This window comes from Equus caballus, chromosome 2 (assembly GCF_041296265.1).
Source record: "Equus caballus isolate H_3958 breed thoroughbred chromosome 2, TB-T2T, whole genome shotgun sequence".
Lineage (NCBI taxonomy): Eukaryota > Metazoa > Chordata > Mammalia > Perissodactyla > Equidae > Equus > Equus caballus.
The window spans coordinates 126,050,643-126,074,495 of record NC_091685.1 but is presented as its reverse complement, the minus strand read 5'-3'; positions in this window follow the sequence as shown (position 1 = coordinate 126,074,495).

The window sequence follows — 23,853 nt, the reverse complement described above, 5'->3', positions numbered from 1 at the left end:
CACAGCTTCCCAAGGTTTTGAAAGTGTGTTCGAGGTTTTGTTTCTCTTTTGTCTCCTTCTCCAAACTTAATGACTCTCTTTTATTGGCTTGTGCTCAGCTTGAACATATTCGAAAATAAAATAAACGTTAACATACGGCATTGGAAATGGGTCTGAAAAACTAATCTGAGTGGTTGACATATTTTAGTTAGAAAATCTGACAGGCAGATTTCCAGGTCTTAATCGGAGACTTTAAATATTCCTTATTAGCAAAACAAATCTTTATGAATAAAAACAAAACTCAAATTCACCTTTTCCTTGTTGGAGTTATTGCTATTTATTTTGAGGATAAGTCTTGAGTGCTTATCTCTACACTGTTCTTTTTTTTTTTTTCAGTCTTTCATGTTTGTTTGGGATGCCAGCGAAAATCAAGCGGATCCCAAAGGCACTTCATAGATGTCGTAATTTTTTCCTGATGGTTAGTGATCACGGGAACTTTCTACAGAACACCTAAGATTTAAACGGGGAGGACAAGCAGCCATTGTGTGGTGGAGAGAAGCCCCCCACCTCCCTTTGTTGTCTGAATGGCCTCACCCTGCCAGCGTGTCCACTTGGCCCCCTCCCGCACTGCTGGCACCCTGCCAGTCTCCAAAATGCCTGTTTGACTCTCCTCTAACACCTTTATCTGATCCAGTCACAACACGTCTTCCCGTAATGAGCAGGCTCTCCCTACCCATCAGAAAGGTAATTAAAACAATGTTTGGATTTTTGTTTTCATAGACGTAACAGTATAAATGCACCTTCTGCTCAATTACGCCCCAGTGTCACAGACCGGGAGGGGGGAGGATTCCTTTAATGAGAGCAGGTTTTATGCTTATATCACAGAATTGGAGATAGGGGTTTGTGATTTTCCCTCCCCCACAGAAAGAGATCTTTAAATAAAGATGTCTTCATCTGCATTGACCACCATTTGTGGAAGCCGGCTGGATGGGGCTCTGCTGCTCATGCAGAAGGAGCCTCAGCCCAGCGCAGTGGCATTTGCACATTTATGGGAGGAATAAAGACAAAGAGGCCTCATCGGGGTGAAGGAGCCTTCTCTCTGCCATCCAGAGAGAGAGAACCAAAAGGATTGTAAAAGTTCAGATTAAAATGATATAAAATCCAGCGTTTGGCTCAACGCTGGTGCCTTGGTCCTCGGGAGCTAATCTGTATGCGCTCTGTGACCTCCTCGCGGCGAACCCTGCTAAATATATTATTCCCACGGGGGCTTTCACTGCTGCTTGGTGTCAGAAATCAATATGTATGAGGCGCGTGGATGGGAATTTCTAATAGATCTGCCTGGCCCTGTGCTGCTTTTCAATATCTGCCTTGGACTATTAGTGCCGGCTCGGTGCCTGTGAAATAACCGAGATAATCTTTTAAGGTGCTCTGTTAAGGTGGAACCCAAATGTTGCTGTTTCAATTAAAACAAAAATTATATGCATAAATCAGTCAGGTCTGTGTAACCTTGTACAGTCGCTCCGGAAGGCTGATTAGAAACAAGACAGAATTTAGAGCTTTAAGGAGTGAAATCTTATTTTTAACTTCTATTTAGAGTTCAGAGAAAGGTATTATAATTTAAGGCTAATGATGGGTTATTTGGGGAACGGGATAAGATTAGAAATGACATTCAGAAAGACCAGAGTTCTGTAACCAAATGATGTTTATTTTATTTGGTCGCTATATGTAAAAGAGACGAAAGAGTCAGGATAAGTGGAAGGTGAAGTCATTTTTCCAGTATTCAATGAGAACACATTTGTATATGGTCTTTTTCCATATAATTTATTCACACTAGAATATTGCATGAGTGATTTCTCTTTTCTTTGGATACCTGCGCAAATTAATTTATCACCAAGATGCAGTTATATCACGTCACTGTTTTACTTACATCTGTGTAGTTATTTGGTGATAAAGGTGGACAAGAAAGTGGCTCATTAAAGTTCCATGCTCCCCCCCTGGCTGCTGGACGGCCTGCCTCCCTCCTCAGGAGCCCAGCAGCCCGAGCACAGAGTGGACCAGCGTGGGCCGCGCTGTGCAGGGCTCAGGGCGCAGGCTCAGGATTGTCCTTTCCTCTTTGTTTTCGGATTAGCTCTCTGAGGAAGTGGTTCCAGCTCAGTGCACAGAGGCGCAGCACAGAGACACCTGGCTGAGGTGCTCCCTCATTCTCAGCAGTAGCATCATTGTCAGCATTGGTCAGAGGGAGGCGGCCTGTGCCCCACACGGCGAGGCAGGTGCGAGTCCCCGGGAGCCGTGGCACCAGGAGAGGCCTCTCCCAGGAGGGGTGTTTTCAGCACCTTCAGCTCTGTGCCCTGTGAGGTTGTCACCCCCCAGAGGTTGAAGAACTGGCATATAAGTCTGTTTTTTTCTTCTCTTCTTCTCCTGCACACTTCACTTAGCAAAGCGCAATCCTGCTGACAACTCTCGGAACCTCCCTCACTGCCATTGGGCCTCCTTGGGCTGCGTGTGAGGCCGTAGCTGCAGCCAGGCGCTTGAGGCTCAGCCTGGGAGCATCAGAAAGGGAAGCAGGCTGGCAACGTCAGGTCTTCAGGACGCTGCCTTTAAAAATACCCCAGGCTGCTCAGGATTTATGATGGGCATATTGATACAATTGTTTGAGGAAAAATAAAAGGACATACTCTTTAGAAAACACTCATTTTTGTACTTTTTTACTGAACTTTTAAAAATTTTAGTAGGAATTGAACTTACTAAGCCATGAGTATTAGCCCTCATCCCAGGTTTCCCAGACAATTTAGAGGATGACTCCCTTTGAGACCATGTCTCCTGCAGCCTCAGTCTGTTGAGAGATGCTAACCCATGAGTATATTTTTATGTGGTCTGTAACTGAATTTCAGAGTTATTAGAAGGAAAAAAATGCTAAAAATCACAAGAAACTAAACCAGTGTCTGACTTCTTTGTTGAGGAGATGGAGTTCCACGTTCTAACCTTATTTAAAGTACCTCCAGAGCCCTCAGCAGCAGGTAAACGTGTATAAGGCGCTGTGCCCCAGAGCCACCGCTTTTTCTCATCTTCAGTCTGGAGAAAACAAGCCAGCCAGCTCAATTCTCACCTGGGTGTGTAAATAGTTATGGTCGAACATGAGAAACCCCAGCAATTTAATCGGTCTAGAAGTGCCCCCCCCCCCCGCCCCCCGCCATGCCCCTCAATTAGAGGTTTGTGAAAACAAACAATCTATGCGTCTTCTGCATCTCCCAGGGAGGTGCGAGCTGTGAAGCAGTGGCCATCAGCTTTCAGCCATAGGAAGGTGGATTAAGATGGAGCCTTATCAAGGAGGACTTCTAGCAAATTTGTTAAAAGGTGAGAGAGGGGGAATGACACAGCGATGTAGGCAGCTGTATTGAACCAACTGCTTCCCACTTGGTGAAGGAGAGTAACTGCCCTTAGGAGACACCACCAAAGGTGAAGTCAGTGGGAGAAGGAATAACTTTTGAAGGTGACTTCTGATCAATATATTGGCTTCTAAGCCTAAGCCAAGCAAAACACTTAGTAACATAAACCACAACAGCAATAACAAAACATATGGTGAAAATGAGCATAGGCATGAGAATGTCTATGACAAAAAGAAAAATGAAGATGTTTTTGTCTAATATTCTTGCCCCCATAGTTGGAAAAAATACCTTGTTGATGAATTTGCACCATTGTTTTTGGTATCTCCTTCTTTATAGCATCACTATAATTGTACCTAACATGGAATATCTGAAGAATTATGCTGTGTGACATACTGATCCTCCTTAAATGACAATTACTTCTATGATAGCTAGAACACAGTGAGAAATAACTATGGGAATTTCTCATGGATCTGTATATCCAGCCAAGAAAACTGATACTTTTTCCTTTGTTAATAGATTCTCCAGCGTCTATTAAAATAATCAGATCTCTATTTTGCAGTCAACATCATTGATGTAACTTCTACCACCCAGCCAAATAGAGACAACACACATTCAACCATGTCTGCTTCTCCTGGGATTAGAGATCATTCAAAACAAAGCATCAAACCATGACATAGGAAGAGTCTGAGCTCACGTCACAAAAGGGCATCTTCATAGTTTGACATTTTGTGCAAAACTAGAAGAAAAAGTCTTGGTTCCACAGGTTCTGTGCTCTTTCTTCCAAAGAGGTAGAAATAAATACCTTACCTAGAAATCTAAAATCCAATGTTCTTTATTTCTGTCTCAATTAATTCTCTTCTTTTCCATTGATTTCCTTTCCCTTTATCTCAGTATTTGGCCCATAAGAATACCATGTTTGACTGAATAGATCACAAATATGAGGAAGAAGAAAGAGAAGGAGAAGGTAATGGGTTTCCCTCCCTCTGGAATTACGAACTTGGTGAGGACACCGAGCCCTCCACCTTCCTCAGCTTCCCTGCGTCCAACTGGAACCCTATCGGGTGTCTTTAAGTCTCAGGCAGCGTGACCGGCTCCACAAGTAAAAAGACTAATGGGGTCGGTGTCCACAGAGAATTTATAGTCTAACAGAGGAAAATGCAATATTTAAAGTTCTATGCGGGAAGTTCAATGTGTCCTCTGGTTCTGTGACGTCTGGTTTTCAGTGCAGCTGATGCACCAACGGCCTAATGCACAGTCTCGCTCTGAGACACAAGTCCATCAGTCAAGGTCCAAAAAGAAAAAAGAAGCCACTCAAGATATTTCCAGGAGAGAGGAATTTAATGTCCGGAACTCATTACAAGGGAGTTAAAAGAGCTGTAGGAGGTAAAAGAAGAAAGTTGCGGCTAATGAACCAACATGAGAAGAAGAGGAGGATTACCCAGAGACCAGGTCGCTGCCACCGCCCCAGGCTGAGCCCAGAGCCTGCACCCACTGCTGCCCCAACACTGTTGGAAGTGCAGCACGTCTGAAGAAAGAGAGCCCGGAGCTACACTCCCGCTAACCCTCTGGAGGTGCGGCTGCCTCTGCTGTTCGAATGGTGATGCTGAGCAGGAGCTGGTCTCCCTGCTGCTGCACCACCAGCCGCCCCACCGGGGAGGCCTCTCCTGCAGCTGGGAATAGGGAGCGGCAGCCTGCTTTTTTCACTTTTCTCTTCCAAACTTCTACTACTGGCTCCGGTTGGCAGAACCTAACGAGGAGCCAGCTCACAAGGGGGTCTAGAAAAGTGGTTTGCAGGCTTTCAGCCTGCTGGGATACAAAGAACAGTGAAGGTGCAAATGGAGCCAAGAGAATAGGCCAATAGCCAGCACAGTATCTTTTCACATAGGATTTGTCGAATGAACAACAGAGGTACGAAAGCCTATAACGTAACAGAGAAAGAACTGGTAGCTCAGCCTAGAGTCATGCTCAACTCCAGCAATTTACGAATGTTTTTGGCAGCAATGCCAATATTTTTTCAAATGAAATTTTAATAAGCAGCACGAATATACATTAAGTGACAAAGGCAGGCATGTAAATTATAAGTTCATATGTATTATAATTCAAGTTACAAGTTACTAAGAAGTTGTTGAGAATAAATAAATCTGTTCTGATAAGTGAAAGCTTTTCATATTAAGGATTCTAGACGAGACTTGCAGTCAGGAACCGTAAAATTCCAATTGAATCTTAGGAGATTTCCTGAAGCACCTATGCAGGAGCCTAGAGTTTCAAAGACCATTTAAAAATTTCTGTCTAATCAAAATAGTACATTTGATAGATATTCCCAAATTATAACAGTTATCAAAAAGTCCATAGCATTAACAGTGTTTCACTACAGCGTCTTAATTTTAATGTAATTCATCATAACAGAGATGCATATGGGTGATATTTGGTTTATAAAATCTTAATGACTGCATTCAGTAAAAGCTTTCAAATGCAAAGTCCTGTAATAGGCGGTCAATAAATTGTGTTCATCTACAGCATTTGGGATACTTCATCACCTTAATAGGACCTGATGAGATGAGAGTCTGGTTTTGCCCACATCACTCCTCTGCTCGAATAAGTCAACTATTTCTCCACAGCCCAGAAGATAAAGCAATAAATGACCAGCTGGAAAGTCAAGGATGTCCGAAGTCTGAAATGTAACTATTATTCCAATTCTATCTTTCAAGATTTATTTACGTGACTCCTCTGCTCCAATTCATTGTTCATTATTCACATTTTTCTTCCCTTTTTACCTTCAATCAAGTCATTACTTCTATTAAATTGTTCTCATTCTACCCAGAACACCCCAAATATCCACACCTAAACATCCTGCAGCAGCCTTCCCTGGAACTCGCCAGCCAGTCTGAGCGTGAGTGTGAGAGTGTGTGTGTGAGTGTGTGTGAGCGTGAGTGTGTGTGAGTGTGAGGGTGTTTTGAAAAATGTTGAATTGGGTTTGAGAGCACCCTTTACCAAAGTTCAAATTCAAGTCAACATTAGAAAAACACACACACAAAAGATGAGGAGCTGAGAAGCCATGAAGGCGATTATGGTGCACATTCTACTCACAAGCACCTGTGGCATAGCTTAGTGCTCAGTATCTGAATCAGCAAAAGGAAAAAACATTTTCTTCAGTTCCAGACATTCTGAGATTTGTAACTCGTAGTTTCTGTACGTGGGTAGGCCTCCAGCTCTCTCCCTCATGGTAGACAGACATCAAAAACTAATCAGGGCACTTTTTTTACTGAATTCAAGATGGCTTTCATAACCCTTCTCCACACAGTGCTCCCAGCAGCCTTCTCCACCATCAGAGTGGGGTCGGAGACAGTTGTTTGCTGTCTGCTGACGCTGGACTGGTCTTTAGAGTGTGGCCATTAGTGTTCTCATTTAGCATTTGATGTTAGTTAACATTTTGCCCACCAAGTGCACTACAATTCCTGTGAAGACAGGGACTAAATATTCCTCCCCAGCTTACGCAGGACTCCACAGAAACCAGGCGATAAATAAGTATTTGCTTAAAATGATGACATCCATGAAGAAGCAGAAAGCTGCGGTTTTGGAGTGAGTGTGCTCAGGAGAGGCTGAAAAATTACAGGAAAGCATCTTCCCATTTCTGAATGTTTGCCTTCTACAGAGCATGCTCAGTTGAAATTCCTGACACAAATCTCCTGAGGACAGCAGTCAAATATAAGCCCATTTGAAACGGTCGTAAACTCTCCTGCCGCCTCTGCCCCTTTACCTCTGAGTTTTTCTATAATTTGAGATTTCTTTCCACGTGCTTAAAATACAGCAGAGAAAAACAGTTACAGCCTTCTTTTTGTGCTGTCGTCACACACACACTGTCGGGTGTTGCAAACGATGATGTGATCAGCTCTTCTTTAAATGCCGTATGAAAACAAGCCTTTGGTGACTGAAGCTGTAACTAAATCCTAATGTAATCAGTGAGGAGGGGAGAGTACCATGGACTTTTACCGTCTTTTACTCACGAAGGTCAGTCGGAGGGTTGGGTGTGAGCAGCACAAACCCAACCATGTTATCATCAAACAATACACTGTCATCTAGCTCTGCAGAGAGGACCCCTCATTTTTCCAGGAGCCACAAGACAATAGCAGCTGCACTGTGACTGAAGAACTCTTCCCATGTGGACTGGAAATGCCACAGCTCTCTTAAAAGAAAAATCTGTCTTTTTAATCATCTTTTCAGTCTGCCTCTAAAGAAAACCTGGAGGAAAGGGGTTGACTTACAAAGAGCGGAGCAGCCTGTCTGTCCTGTGTTGCTCCCTTCACAGGAATCCTGAGCTTGATAGCAGTTGAGTTGTGGGGATGGATCCAGCCAGGTCGCTCACGGCACACTCACGCTCAGCGGGGCTGGCTCCCCATCGCATCTCCTTGTAGCGAGGTTATCTCTTCCCCATTTTGGTTCATAGCTTCACACATAATTCCTCACTAACTTCACAAAGGGCCGGGGGGCTGGGAGAGGGCAAGTAACCCAACGCAAGACCCAGGAGCAGGATGCCAAGTGTCAACCTCTTACGGGGTGGAGCTCATGAACCAGGATTTCTGATTCTTCTTTTACTCTTACCCTGTTAATGAGTTCCTGGGCCCGCATATAAATGTGTTGTCGACAGTCGAAATTAAACAAAAAGTGGATTAATTCTCCAGGAATGCTCTTTAGTACATACACCATCAACCAGAATAATTCCAGCAAAACTCATTTGAATTAACTAGCTATTCTGGACCAGCTTTGTACCAGATAAAGTGAGACTAGTAGCAACGAGCAAACATTATCTAAACTGGCTACTTGCCTATGTGAATTTACCAGGTAACCACTCAGTTCTCGGGATGATTTCTGTTGGGTGAACCTAACCTTTTTAGACATATTTGCATTTATAATTACTCTTCATATTATGTTTCCATTGTTTCATATATAGAGATATGGAAAACACTGGAAACATATTGTAAGGAGGAATCCCAAGCAGCCCCCCACAGCTGTTTCTCAGCTCACTTCCTATATTGGATACGACACAACCACAAAATGGGAGCGGTGGACATTAACCAAATTCCTGCAGCATGTGCATTAATTTCCTTGTAGCAAAACCTTTTCTAGATATTCCCTAGCACACTCCTTTTTCTTTTCACTTCGCTGAGATTTTAATTCCAAATAGGCAATCAGATCCGACTAAATGAGTCTCTCCATTTGGATTAATAATGAATGTGTGTCAACCGTTCTCTGTTGTAGGTGCCACGTGGGAACCAGAAACTGAGGAAGGAGATGAATCACAGTCATCCAAGACTCGACTTCTCCTTGAGTTCATCATCTCTATCTCCACTTCTCAAACTCCCTCTGTTTGCTCCGTGTCTCAACAAATATCATTGTCATCATCTATTCACCTGGCTCAAGCTGGAAACTAGAGACTCCTCCTTCTTCCTCATGGTCCCCCACACGCCTGGGAAACCCTATTTCTAATGCCCCTAAACCATTCTGGACTCAACCTCACTACCATGAACCATGTCCAGGCCACCATTGTCTACACTGGAATTACCACTACCCACATCCGGGCCACCACTGTCTAGACTGGAATCTGAATTATTCCCCAGCTTTAAGCTGCCTCTATCCAATCCATTCTCAACAGTTGCACACAAAGTGGTGTACACAAAGTGCAATGTGTATTGCCACGCTTCAACTCAGATTTTTCTCCAGTACTGCATTTTCTTCAAGGTAAAGTCTAAACATGGAAAAAGCGTCAGTCATAAACTAGTCCTAGTATGACTCTCCACCATTGTCGTTTCCAATTCCACTACTCCCGTGTGCAGCAGAGGCTGCCGTATGTTCTTTAACACTCACTTATTTTCCAGCGCTGTACTTTGTCTTTGATAGCAGTTAGTATCCCCTTCATTTCTATGACCCGGTAGCCTGACCCCAGCTGCCTACTCCTCCTGGGACGTCGCAGGCTTTTACTGGGCTCCAGGTTTGGCACATCTGTTGAGTGTCTAGAATTCTCTGCCCTCCCCATTCCTTTAATTTCTCTCTCCTGATCGTCTGTCGGATTTCAGATTAAACTCCTCTTCTGCGGAAAGCTGCCCTTCCCCAAGACCAAATCTGTACTCCTCTCGTGTGCCTTCACAACACCTTAGTCCTTCCTTATTTAAGGCCTTATCACATGCACTGGATTGTAATTGCCTGTTTATCCATCAACCCCACTAGATCTAGCTAGCTCCCTTCTCAAAAGTGGGCTGTGACTTTTCAGTGTTGTATGTGCAGCAGCTTATGCAGGGACTGCCATATAGTAAGCTTTTCTCTCTGAATCAATAAATGATTATGCTGCTTATTCATTCAATTCACAATTATTTATTGATGCCTTCTATGCCAGGCACTATCCTAGACAAAGTGGACATCATGGTAAACAAAATAATTAGTCTCTGCTCTGGTAAAATGTAGTGTAGGCGGGAAAAAGATCCACATTGTGATAACTGCCAAGAAAGAACATTATATAGCATAAGAAAGAGGTTGAGGGATGGGAGGACTCACCTGGATATGGGGTGGACCTTCCATGGCTTTGAATTCTGAAATACACTTGGTTTTAATTCTGTGGGCAAATTGCCCTGATTGTGATGTGTAGATAAGAAAGCAACATCAGTGTAACATGGAAGTCACACTGGTTCACGTGGTTTTTTCCTAGTGTGTTCATCTTCTGTTCCTCCCGTTCTCCTGCATCTGGACACAGCAGGAGCCCTGGGCAGCACGCGGAATGATGCTCATTGCCCACGTTCTTGCTCTGGCGCAGTCTGGCCACCTGCTCTGTCCTGGAAATGGCACTGCAGGGGCCCCTGATGGTCCTGAGCGATCTCCTCATCTCCATAACTCAGCAACCTCAACCTTCAGTTAAGCCCTTTCATAAATCCACCTTCACCCATTTTCTCAATGGGAAAATTTCTAGTATTTACTCCAGTAGTTCCTCATGTCTAAGGGGTTTAACATGTCTTTTACACTGTTAGTATTTTATTAGGATTGTCACTGGTTTTTGTCAGTACACTGATCACAAACTTTCAAAGGTTCTTAGTTCCCCAAATCTCGCCTCCGCCATGCTTGCTATTCTCCTGTGCGTGTCGTGGAACACGAGGCTTCCCAGGAAACTCTACACTGTGGTATGGCAGACACCCCTCTGCCTTCGTGTCCCACTGTCCTCTTCATTCTCAGATGGCTTCTGTGGTGTGTCCTCTGGAAGCTAACAGGTGCCCCGCTCTTCGTCCCATATACCAAACTTTGGGCATGTCCTTTGGTTCCACGTGTGTACAGAAAACCTGTCCATATCTACTTGTCTGTGAACTTGGCCTCTCCACCCAACTTGGCGAGAGTTTTTGTACACAGTGTTTCAAACTGTACGTCCTCTCGCTGATGGGAACGAGAGTGGGCAAGACAATGAGCTGATCATCTTGGCTGACACAGCTCTGTGCCTGGTCTCTCTGTCACTCTGGGTAATGCCTCTCCATCAGCAGCCAGCCACGCAGGAATCTCGGAGTGACTGTCAACTCCTCACTGTCCTTTGTTCTCTGGATCCATTTTCTCCAGCTCTCGCTGAAATTGTACTTAACTTCCCAAATACAGCCCTTCTTCACTTTATCCTCTTCTTAATATTCACGTTAGCATCCTCTCATCGTGAGACTAGTGTGTCCAATTACAGTGAAACGTAGGAAAATGAAGGAATCCGGGGACCAGACAGACCTGTATCTAGACTTTGCTGTGTGGGACCTGGACAGATCCTTCATCCTGTCTGAATCTCTATTTTCTCATGTGCAAAATAGGAATAATAATGCTTCTTGTGCTCAGCTGTGAGGACATTTGAATGACTGCATATAAATTAAAATGCATCTATTGAAAACCCTGAATAATCAGATTAAAAACAAACACTTGGACAAATATTTGCCAAAAAATTAAAAGGATTAATATTATATTTAAAAAGATTTTATAATCTGTTAAGAAATAGACTGAAAGCCCAGTGGAAAAAACAGACAAAAATTATGAATTGATGCCTAAAAAAAGTAAGTATAAGAGACTGAAATTAGGGGAAGATTTTAATCATACTTGTAACCGAACAAACGCCAATTAAAATATCTATGGGATATTGTTTTATCATAAAATTAGTGAATAATAAAATAATAAAGCCCAATATTGAGATGAAGATGTTTTAAACAGAGACACTAATTATTTAGGGGTTTAATTGGTATGCTGTCTTGAAATCATTTTCACAAAATTTATGAGACTTTGTTTTTAAAATGCTGATTTAGTAAAGTACCTGCCTTTCCAGAGAGCCTATACCATGGCGCCCTCAGAACCTCCTTTCCTAGGAGGAAATATAAAGTGAAATATGGGCAGTCTTTCCAGAAATTATGACACATGGGATCATAGAGCTCAAATGATTTCATCGCTGGTGCCCTTCGGAAAGAAGAGCTCTTTGAATCGACACTTAGCATGCGCTGGTCCCTCTGCACATGGTAGGTTTACTATGTACAGATCAATTAGGATCCAACTATGGGAGGTTCATGCATTTACATGCGTGAAACAAACTCACTTTGTTTAGCAGGTAATCAAGAGAATACTGTTCAAATATGTACTTTACACTGGGTTACGAGCTGTCTAGCAAGAGGAGGAAATGTTCCTTATGTCTGTCCTTAGACCTTTTAGCTGAAATATTCTCAAACTTTTAACATCTAGAGTATTTGCTATTTTTTTTGCCTTTTTAATGATTTCTCAGTCAGTAATTTTAAAATTTAAGATAATTATTTTTTCTAATCCACTTCATTCCCTAGGGTAGTCTCATTCCAATAATTTTCTGAATCCACCACCAATTCAGGCTATTGAATGTCCTCATTTTTACTCCCCAGGACCCCTCATAACTGGCTTAGATTCCACGCTATGTCATCGCAATCACCGCCTCACGTGAGCTCAGACCCCGGGTACCTCCCTCTCTTCACAGCTCTTTCCTGCTGAGTCTAATTCTGTTTACAGGAGGCTACACACCCCTGGTAAACTTGGAGGGAGGAAAACGCACAGTCATCCCGGCAGGTTTTACTCTTGACCAGTGACCACGAACTTCAAGGGAGGCTCCCCCAGGCGGATAACTGGCTCCATTCCTGCGTTCCTCAACTTTGGCTTATCTGCATCTCCCCTCCTTTCTCTTCCCATCACCCACACCTTCTCACTCCCTGACTCTCAGGTTATGACTTTGTTTCCTATTTCACTGAGAAAATAGAAGCAACTGGAAAGAGCTCCCTTATCCTCTGCATCTACCCGGCTGATGGAGGCATCCTGCCGGATTCACTGTTCTCATCTGCAGAGTGAAGCAGGCCCACATGACGAGTCTACTTTTATTCAACCTGTTCTTTAGAGCTGACTGTAAGGCTTCAGCAAATGACTCTGAAATTTGCATTAAGATATGTATAAGGGCTTTTCTGATTAACTCTTTTCCTTTAGTAAATAATGAATCTATCCAACGGTTCCTGTGAAAGTCAGCCATAAATTATTATATCATGGCGTCACCGGTCTAATAAGAATGTTCCAGTTTATGGGTCACGTTGCATAGTGCATGGCATTAACATCAATCTAAGGATGCCTATCTTTGCACTTCCCTACACAAGGCATTTCCAACTCACAGCCTCAGAGTGCGATTCACGGAACTGCCAGGAAGTGTGAAGCAAGAACCTGTACAAATGCCCTTTTTCTGTTTCCAAATTAGTTTCAAGATCTATGCCCCTGTGTAGTGCTGAACTCTAAGTTCCAAAAGTAAGATACGCCAGTGCTTTGAACCCTGTTCCTTTAACTCAGCCACAATGTGCCACACGTGTGATACAGTCAAACAATAGTGGCAAATGCCACGATGCAGTCAGGGTGAGAGGAGTAAGGAAAAGGCAGGCTCAGGTTAAGAAAATAAAAGCACAAAAAAGTTAAACAAATGGAACTTGAAGCTCAGTTTCCAAACATGTAAAACAAATAAGGTTGCATTCCTCAAAATAAAATGTTTTGAACAATGGCACATTCTAGACCACAGGCAGACATTTCTCCCAGTAAAGCCATTTTTATGGATCCCAAGAGTCCCTTGTCTATATCTTTCCCTACTCTTTATTCCTTGCCCTATGATCATAAATATTGCTCAAATAAAGTAGTAAGGAAGCCGTATGATGTACTGGAAAAGAGTTAAAAGTTTTGAATTCTAGCCTCATTTTTACTAGTTTGTGGTAGTGTGACCTTAGCTTAACTCTCTAAGCCAGAGTTTCTTTATTTGTGAAATTAGGAAAATAAGATGTCTATAACCCCACTTTGTGGTAAAGGTTTAATAAGATATATGAAAAACTATTGAAATGCCTAGCATACTCTGAATACTCAATGACTGTTTATTCTTTTTTAATCACGACTTCAGTTCGGCATGTAGTGTCCTCATCCTTCTCCTCTTGTGCAGTGGAATTCTTTCCTGGGCATCTTAGCCACTTCACAGCAGCAGCTACATTTATCTAGTGGTGATGCTCAACCCTAATCACTGGTCCGTGCTCTCATCTGAACTCCAGTTTCCACACGTGAGTGTCCCACAAAAAACTCAGCCCCAGAGTGAACTCTCTTCCCTTATTATTTTACCCCAGAATGTGTCCTTCCCTTGCACTGCAAGTCACGTGAAGTGGTGCCACCAGCCACCACCCCAGAGCCGGGCGCGCCTAGAGCTCTTCCTCCTCCACCTCCGGTTCCACAGGAGGGCAGGTCTCATCAGTTCCGCCTTTCAGCGTCTCTCATACCATCATCGTTGTAATCAGTCTCTTGCCTCTTGCCCAGTTTCTTTGTTCTTCTCCGTGTCTCCAGGCTTGTTCTCCTTCTAATGAGTGTCACTGTCACCAAAGCGCTCTGTCTAAAGACAAAGCTTATTTTTCCCTCTTTTAGGGTACCAGCTTCTGTGGCTCCCTTGACATACAGATACGGTCCACATTCCTTGGGATGGTGTTGTAGACCCTGTAAGATCCACAGAGTGTTCTGGACTCATGCTCCTCCTCCCACTGTGAGCTCTGGCTGTCGTGAGTCTGCAGTTGTCTACTCACGACAATGTCCCAGGCTTCCTTGCTTTACCAGCTCTGTTCTCTCATCTGAGAGTGGTCTTCCTGCAGCAGCCCTGCCCAGTCATTTCATCAACCCATCGATAACCAGTTCTTCTTTCCAGGCATCACCCAGGCATTACCCCAAGCGGTCCTCTCTGATGCCCTCTTCCCACACAGAACAAACCACTTGCTCTTTTGTGACCTCTCTGTACTTTATATCTGCTTCTATCACATGTCCTATAATTCATAATTCATTTATGCATTTACATGGTTGACTATTTCTACAGTTCAAGTTCCTTAAAGGCACAACTGTATTGGATTCTTCACAGGGTACTCAAAATCTGTATCTGTGAGCTCATAAGACAGATGCTACACTCAGAGCTTGCTATCTGGGGAGTGTTCAGTAATGAGACTTATTTCAACGGGTGTGGACAGGAATTTGGGAGACCAATAAGGGATAAGTCAGAACTAGGAAGCTAACATAGAGGGGAGCCATACTGAAGGACAAGGGGAGGGGGTAATTATAGGACCCAGAAAGGGTGGTTATAGGGAGAGGGCCTCCTATGGCCCATGAGCTGTGACCTTTTCCTGCAGGGAAGCCACCAGCTGGAAGCAAACCCCATGGGGAGAGAACCAGAACAGTAAATACTCCTGCTTCAGTCTCCTCCCTCCCTGCTAGCGTCTCCCATATTCCAAACTCAACCCAGAAGCCAGAGGGAAATGCAGCCCACTGATGCAGTCCATATGGTTAGCTGGGGGGAGGGGAGAGCACACTGGAACAACAAAGGAAACTATACAGAGCAGGGTCTAAAGGGAATGGCAGATGCTAATTCCTTAAAAAGTGTATATTGAGTGAAAATTCCTCGAATGATTATTCAATTGCCTTTGCAACTTGTACAAAATGGACAGAGAAGAGTTAAACACAAATGCTCTGAAATAGCATTTCTGCCAGCTTTATACAGGATTATGTTGTGCAGCCACTTAGCTGCTTCAGCAGAGAAATGCTTTAAAGGGAAAGAACAGGAAGCACTAGAGAGAAAGGTTTTGTCATATTTCTTGGGGGAGAAATGCATTCCTGGTGGTGTTACCCAGAAGGTGGTCCTTTCTGACAAAACGATAATGTTTATGGAGGATAGAGGCAAAAAATTAGGAAGGCCTTCATACAACCAGAAATAAACAAATAGACATAACCAGAGTGATTTCTCAAGGAGAAAGCCAGCAGCACAGGATGAAGAGAAGTGAGTTTTAGTGAGAGGAGGGGAGAAGCAGCAGCGTGACTATGAAGGAAGGAGAAAACGCAGAAATAAAGTAGATAATAAGGTTGCCTGCGAGGGAAGCAGGCAGGAGAGTTGGCAGGAAAATGAGATATCTGCAGAAAGAATCTGTAAATCTCCCACAAAACTCATAACGACTGTGAGAGCCTGGGAATAGCACGCGTGCAGCTTGGAAAGATTGTCCAGGAAATGACAGCCTGCTCCGCCAGCAGGCTCTGCAAGGACAATGCCAGCTCTTAAGGAAGACAAGGAAATGGGGCCAAAGGATGCAAAGTGGCTTCAGACCCAGACCGCCCAGATGTAAACGACCGCACTCCTGACAATCAATCAGAGGCATCTCTCATTAACTGTACATGCGCAAATCAATTCTTTGCCAGACTGATTATCCTTTCTACCTTCTGTGTACATGGAGCTAGTTTTAAATCAAACAGTTGATTAAGGCTCTTATCATGTGGTGTCAAAATATCCTAACCGGTTATTGTCTATGAAAGAAGTGCATGACTTCATCGATGCTAGCAAGGAAAAATTCGATGAGGCAGAGTGACAGAGCGCTTAAGAACGAGGACTTCACACCTGACAAACCTTTATGTCAATTCCTGCTCTACCAATGAGCAGTTAGTTCACGTGGTTTCAGCCCTTGTTCCTTCTTCTGTAGAGCGACGATAATGCTAGTCCCTCCTTCAGAGATTTCTTATGAGGACTGGAAAAGTTGAGACGTTTTAAATTATTCATCGTTAATGCATGTTGACACAATGCCTGGCACATAGTATGTGTCCAAATTCTAAACTATTATTATTTCTAATAGAGCCTACTTTTTGCTTCATTTGAATAAGACTGAAAGGAAACATAAAAATTGTTACGTTTTGAAGATTCCAAAATATTACACAAATTTAAGATACTGTCATTACATATAATTAGTCACAGTATAGAATTGATCTACAAAGTAGTTTGAAAGAGGCAATTTGTAGCACATCAAAATGCCACACCTATGTTGGATTGTTGGATTATAATTATAGTGACAGATTAATGCAGAATATTATTTTATGAATTAACTATATGTCAGTTACTAAAATATAATGTCGTGAAGTGTCCCAATTTTTAAAATATTTTTCTTGAGTTATATGATTTAAAAAAATAAAACAGAAAGGATGGTGCCATATTTGTATCATCTAAATCTCAGTTTCAAGAGTTACTCCACTTTACAAATAAAGCAACTACCAGTGTATAACACTTAGTGGGGGCTTAAAGAATATTGAGATTTTCTGGCTAAATAGGTGAGACTTGTTTTGATAAAAATTATGCTGTAAGTCAGAAGTCAAACACATGGAAATAGAATCTTAGTGATTAACCACTTTTAGCTAAATGAAAGTATTTATAAATATAACTGGTGCACCTAGCTGAAAAATGAACAGGTTTTAAATATTTAATTAATGAGTTTGAGCCAAGAAAAACATTTTAACACACTCCACATTCCCACATCACACTTCCCAACTATTCCTTCCATCAAATGAAAACTACAGGTAAGCCAAAATCCGTTCTTGCCAAAAGTAATATTCATCACTGTGGAATTTCTTTGCCACAATTTAAAAATTACGATTTTTTGAGTTGAAGCATTAGATTTTTTTCTGTTCTTTATTTCTATTTTCTCTAGATTCATTGTAGAAAAATGTTCAAAAAATGCCACCTTTTTCATTAGAAAACAGCAAAGGAGTGGCTTCATTATGGGGCGCTTAACTAGCAGTCCTGGAGACTGCAGTGTGCTCAGAACAAGTGCGCTCAGTGGTAACTTTTCTAGTCCTTGCAACAACACACACTGGTAAAACAGGAAGAAACCTGAGGTCCGATACTTGGGCTGTTCTAACCTAGAAGTGGACGGTATTTCCTCTGTGTCTAGAACTCTGTAAATTAAATTTAGAGCCATTTTTCTGCCCCAGTATCCCTGAGTGTAATTCACACTGCACTCCCCTCCCCCCGACAGTGCGTCACTGAAGCAGTGACCGCACTTCTGAAATTGGATGAGGGAGAGAAGCCAAATGGAGGTGTCCCCCAGACACGGAGCTCCCCAGGAGAGCGGACCCTTCTTCCGACCACCTCCCCTGAGAGTCTCGGACGGGAAACAAGGATCTCAGCAACCTCAAGTAGGAAATACTTCTTGTGAAAGTTGAAAAAGAATTATATTTAATCTTCATAAGCTAAAATTTATTGAGCACTTAGTCTGTTAGATGTACTTCTGGAGACTTTGAATGCCTTGCTCCATTTGAACCTCACCACCACACTGAGAGGGGTGATTCCAGTCTGACAGAGGAGTGCCCGGGCGCAGAAAGAATAGGATGCTTCCCTGAGATCACAGAGCACGCTAGCGCCTGAAGGAGCCAAGATTCACACCTGGCTGTCAGGCTCCGGAGCCCACGCTCCAAAGCATGATCCTATGCTGCACAGAACACGTATTTTGGCTAAAATATAAATAAATCTGCTTTTTGTTTTTACGTAAAGTATACAATTTTGCTGCTTGACATCACCATGTTCTCGCTGATGCTGCCAAGCCTGTCCGTCTACTTCTTCTTTCCCTGCCTGATTGCTGTCCATCCTCTGAGACTCAGCTCGGTCACAGCCTCCTTCAAGACTTCTTTGTGGCAAATGGAAACCGTCCACTCTGGGCTCCAAGTAAACCTGTGCACAGCTCCATCTGAGTTCTTTATTCTTTCCTTCTCTAACAAACTTCTCCCAGCTACCACGTGTCAGGCTCTGTGGAAGTTGTATACATACTTTCAACTACTTGTTTTAAGAATCTCTACTTTGATGGCAAGTCTAAGCCAATTTTGCACCTCCCAAGTCTGGTAAAATGGCTGGCACATAGTGTGCTTAATATTTTTTTAACTGAAGTAAAGATTAATATGTTGTATGTATTAATATGTTACATCAATATCAATGATCCATAGCAACAGGATAAGGCCTGTTCGGAAGACCAGTGAAACCTAAGTGGAGATTCAGATGGAATTGTAGGCCTTTGCTGTCACCAGCTTCCTGTAATTTGTTTAATTAATATGTCCAACATTTTGGGCACTTCTGTGTGTCAAGCCTATGATAGGTACTCAGAGAACACAGGTATCAAAGATGAGTAAGGTCTATTCGCAGCTCATGAGGAGCATGTAGTCTAGTGGGGAAAACGGAGTGTGCTCCAGGCCACTCAAGATGCATGTGGTAACATCCACACGGATGAAATCAGAAGAAGGCAGTTTGGACTGGAGTGACTCAAGAGTGCTTCCAAGGAGAGGAGAAATGCAAATTGCAGCTTGAATACAGAATTCTAATTGGTAGCAAAAAGGAATTTCAGGAGCAGAGAAGAGCCTAACAGAAACATCCTAGAGGAACGATATTTTGAGATATTAACTAAGATTTGCCCCTTGTAACGCACTTCCTTTTATTCTTAGTCCCCTTCCCTCGGCCGCCTCTCCCACTGGGGAGAGAGAAGGTATCACAATATACAAAGAAAAGCCTTTTGATTTCCAAAAACTAAAGCTTTTAAATCTCAAAAGGCAAGGCTTTTGCAATGAAAGACGCTAAGCCCTGAACCATTCAAGGCGTAAAGTTTATGCCACAAACAAGGAATAAAGAACCAGACCTCCCCACTCAGACTCCTCGAAGACTCCAAAGACAGGAAGAGGGGAGCTAAGCCGAGAGGAAGCGGGGCTCAGACGCTGCCCCTGCTGAGGGGGGCCTGTTCTCTGCCCCGCCAGGCTGTGCAAGTGTCATCAAACCCTTAGAGCTGAGATACCAACAGGCTGGGACCCACGCCAACCCGAGGGTCAGAGCCGTGGGAGCCAGCCTTGACCAAGCACTTAACAGGGCCAGGCATGTTTCTTCCCCAATTTTGAGACCTAACCACGTTATGAGGGACTGACATTCTAGCACCACCTCCTTATAGACAACACAATTAGGTGATGGTGGAGTTGGTGTTTGAACCCCGATACTCTGGTTCTAGAAGGTGCTGCTCATCATTGTGCCGTCTGAGGAGGACACGGAATTACCCAGCACCAGCCAGCATTAGGGGTCAACATGAAAACAACGAGTTCCCTTATAGAAAAGAAAGAAAGTTATGCTTTGAAATGGCTGAAGTGTGGACGTAATCATCATAATAACGACAGCTTTTACGCGAAGGATCTCCTTCCAGACCCTCTGCTGCTGCGAACCTAAAAGGAAACAGTGGGAGACAGTGTTAACTGTCCAAGCACCACCGTTAGTCGGTGACCCAGCAGGATTTGAACTCAGGCAGTCAGACCCCAAGTCCACGCTCCCAATCCCCTGTCAGCCATTGGCTCCACAAGCGGCAGCCTGGTGGCCACGCGACCGCGCGTCCAGGACCGAGCCGCGAGGCCCCCCACCCTGGGCTTTGGCTGCAGGACTCCCGCTGGGCCACCAAATCCTCTGGGCCTTGCCGCAGCCTGAGGCCCTTCTCCCCGCGCCCTCGTGCCCCTCCGGCCGCCCGGCCCCGCCTTGTGCAGCTCCCCCCGCGTCAGCCTCGGGCGCCTCCAGCCCCCTGGGCGCGTCTGGTTTTCCGTGGACCTGACTAACGCGAGTGGTCCCGAGAGCGGTCTGAGAATACAAGTGGTAAATGGGGGCTTGGCTATGGCCCCCTAACCGCCAGCTCTGGTGGAAGGTGGGTGGCAGACAGTCCCTGGGACAGGGCCCACCTGCTGAAGATTCACTGGGCGATGACCTGCCTTGCAGGTACGGTGGTTCAGGCATTTGAAAGACAGTGCTGTGGGCTGGTTACTGCTGAGTTCTACCGGTACTGACACCATGCCGAGGGGGAGACACTGAGGGCCTTTAACGAGCAGTTGGCACGTAGGAGAACCAGCGGGACTGTCGGTGCCTACAAAAGACCTCATCTCTTGGAATGGAAGAGCAGAACAGCTAAGGAGCAGACCAAAGATCTGATAGAGTCAGGCTTCCAGAGACCACAGAATGCTTAGAAAACGCAGATCTGTTATGCCAAACTCGTGGCCCTGGTTGGGAGAACCTGAGATCTTGAAACGTGGGATGGGGACCTGCAGATGGATGCCACTGAGGATGTGGACCCTGCAGAATACCATGACCCCTCAGAGCTTGCAGAGTGGTCTACAGCTTCCTCCCACGTTAGAAGGTGCTGCAGGGGCCACTACTCTGCAAGGAAACAGGTGTCCCCTTAAGGACCTGTGGCCACCTCCTCTCCTGGCTCCAGGACCACAACGAAGGTTACATCCCAGAATTACCCAGCTGGGGGTTGCTAGGTTTGGTGATGGGGGGCGGGGGCACGACGACTACTACGACGACCCGGCTATATTCAAAGGCTTGTAAGATTAGCTAGCACGCACCAAGGGCCCGGAACCGTCCTGGGACTGCATTTAGACAGTGCCTGATGGAGGGGCCAGATGGGAGCCTGGACAAGAGAGAACTCATTGACTAGGGGGCGGGGTGGGGGGTCTTTCTCCAGACATAACTTTCTGCAGATTTAGCATCCTGACAAAGGCCCTCAGGAAGGGGTGAAGGCGCTTCACTCAAGGGTGAGCTCAGCAGATGTTTCCCCGGCTGGGCTGCAATCCAGCGGCACCCTCCCCAAGCTCCACCCCACACTGTCCTTACGCAAGTGTCACTGTCCCCCATGTTCTGAAGGCTCTCCCCACTTTCCCCTGCGCCTTCCCATCACACTTCTTGCATCTCTAATCCTGTCTCACTGTCTGCTTCTGGGTGGACCCATACCTATACCAACACGAGAGTAAACACAGCCGTGGCTTTTATCCGCGCAGGAACAGGAAATGAGGCTGGGAAGTCAGGTCAGCAGCGGGTCAGGCACCTCACGCCAGGCTGAGGAATCACCTCTTAACGCTCAGTGAGTGGCTGGCTGAGAAAACTGGTGAAGGGAGGGTATTTAACATAAACAAAGGTTGCTGTGAGCCTGATGATTTGGGAGTCAGGGAGAGAAAAAAACGGTTAGGAATCAAATCAAAGAGATCTGAAAATCATTTAAAATTTTTTGAAGTTGAGGAAATACAGACACCTTTGTAAGGATGGCTGAGACAGTTATATTAAATTGATTGGCTAGGCAGGGGCACGTGACAGGAGGTGGGTAAGTCCTTTTTAATTTTGCCTTGGAGCAGTCCCTGGACCTGAAGGCCCGTCAGGGGCTCTGTCGCTCACCCTCAGCTGCCTCTGGTGAGATGAGCTGGGACGAGCGTCCACTTAAGGTCAGAAAGTGTTTCCTGATTATTTAGGAAAGGTCAGTACACTCTCAAACAGCCACACCTGTTGATGTCTGATAAACAATCATTAAGTAATAATTAAGAAAGAACTATTTGTCCCAGGATGAAAGAGCTTCTGGGCTGAAGGTGGGCGGAGGGAGAGCTCAACGGAGCAGCCTTCTTTTAAAGTAGCTAAAATTCATTTAATTTAGGTTTGTTTCCAGTACTTTCTACTTCTTGAAATATTTTATTGAATACAAAATAGAAAATAATTTATAAAGATATCAATCATTCCTTTGAAAAAGCAAAACGAACTAAAATTAATGTCATGCTGATACTGACAACATCTAATATAGATGAGGCTTATTAAAATGTATGTTTGTTTGGAGTCTGCTTTAACCATGTACTTTTTTCAGTGGAAGCTTTGGGGAAATATAACATTTTATGTGATTACATAAGTTTGTGAGCTATCTGTGACATCGGCTCTAGGGAGCTACCTTTTCAGGAGTGAACAGAGCGGGCTCCGCTTGGCCGACTTCCTCTTCGTGAAGAGACTTGCAAGCAAGCAGCTGAACCTCGACGTTGCGAACGTCACAGAAGAGCAGCGGCAGCCGTGTCTGAGCTCTCCAGGAGCGGAGGATGTGGGAACCCTTTCTGTCAACTGGTCAGATAGGCTTTGAAACACGTGAGTTATCGACATTGTCAATGTGTAAACAGGAATGTCCACCTTTTAGGGAGAATGCCACCTCTTTTTAAAAACAGCGTTTATCTGTGTGTGTGTCTTCTACTGATGACTCAGGAATGCCAAATAATTTGAAAATTCATAAATATGGATATAGACTCATTATTAAATCTAACCGTTTATTTTAAATAAGATGTTCCAATTACATTGAAAGCATCCATTGTCATAAATAAAAGAAAGCATAATTAAATTTCCTATGAGCATATTTAAATGTCACACTTCTCAGATTTCACAGCAGTGTCGCTGGATCAAACTTTTCCTGTTGATATCTGTAATAAAGCACTATTTTAACCCAAAAAATTGTCTCTTACTATTCAGATATAAAGAGCACCTTAATTCAGGATTTTATAAATTATTCTTTCTCAGCTTTACCTATTTTAGATGTTTTATTTTTGTACATACACATTTAATCTCTGAGACATTTAATTTTACATAAATATAAAAGCCTAAATTATCTAAAAGTTTACAATTCTTTTCTTCTATTCCAAATTGGAGAGCAAGAAGAAAAACCATTTGTAAATATAAAAGAACCGACCGTGAACTGTACATTCATAAAGATAACAGTTATTTGAAGACTGTTTTCCATGGTGAATGTTCCATGTTTCCATGTCAATGAATAGGAAGAACTGGTTGGCCTAGATAACTGAAAAGCCCAGTGACAGGCACAGCTGAACCTTAGGAGATCTCCTGAGCTGTCTTTCCCCCATCTCAGTCTGGGATTATTTCTGCGTGGGTTCACTTTCAGGCAGATTCCCACTCTCAGGTTTGAGCAACATGGTCAAAGGCAGATCCAGTGACACCATATTCCATTTTGGCAGCCTTAGCAGAAAGAATGTTTCTCCTCCTCCAGTGGTTTCCAAGAGAGAGAAAAAAAACCCGGTTTGGATTGGTGTGGATCTTGAACTCATCCCTCAGTCACCAGGCAGTACGGGTATCAGTCGAGATGGGCTCATGTGCTCCCTCCCCTGCAAAGCTGGGGGTGTGAGGCCAGTCCACCGGAACCACGGGGACTGAGAAGAGAGGCGGCACTCTATCATGCTGGCGACAAATGCAGTATGGATTCCAACGCTTGGGAACACCACCTCATTTCTCTAACAAAACCACAGCCCCACTGAATGTGTACCTACTCCTTCCTTCTCCAGCTACCAGCCTGGAGGGCAG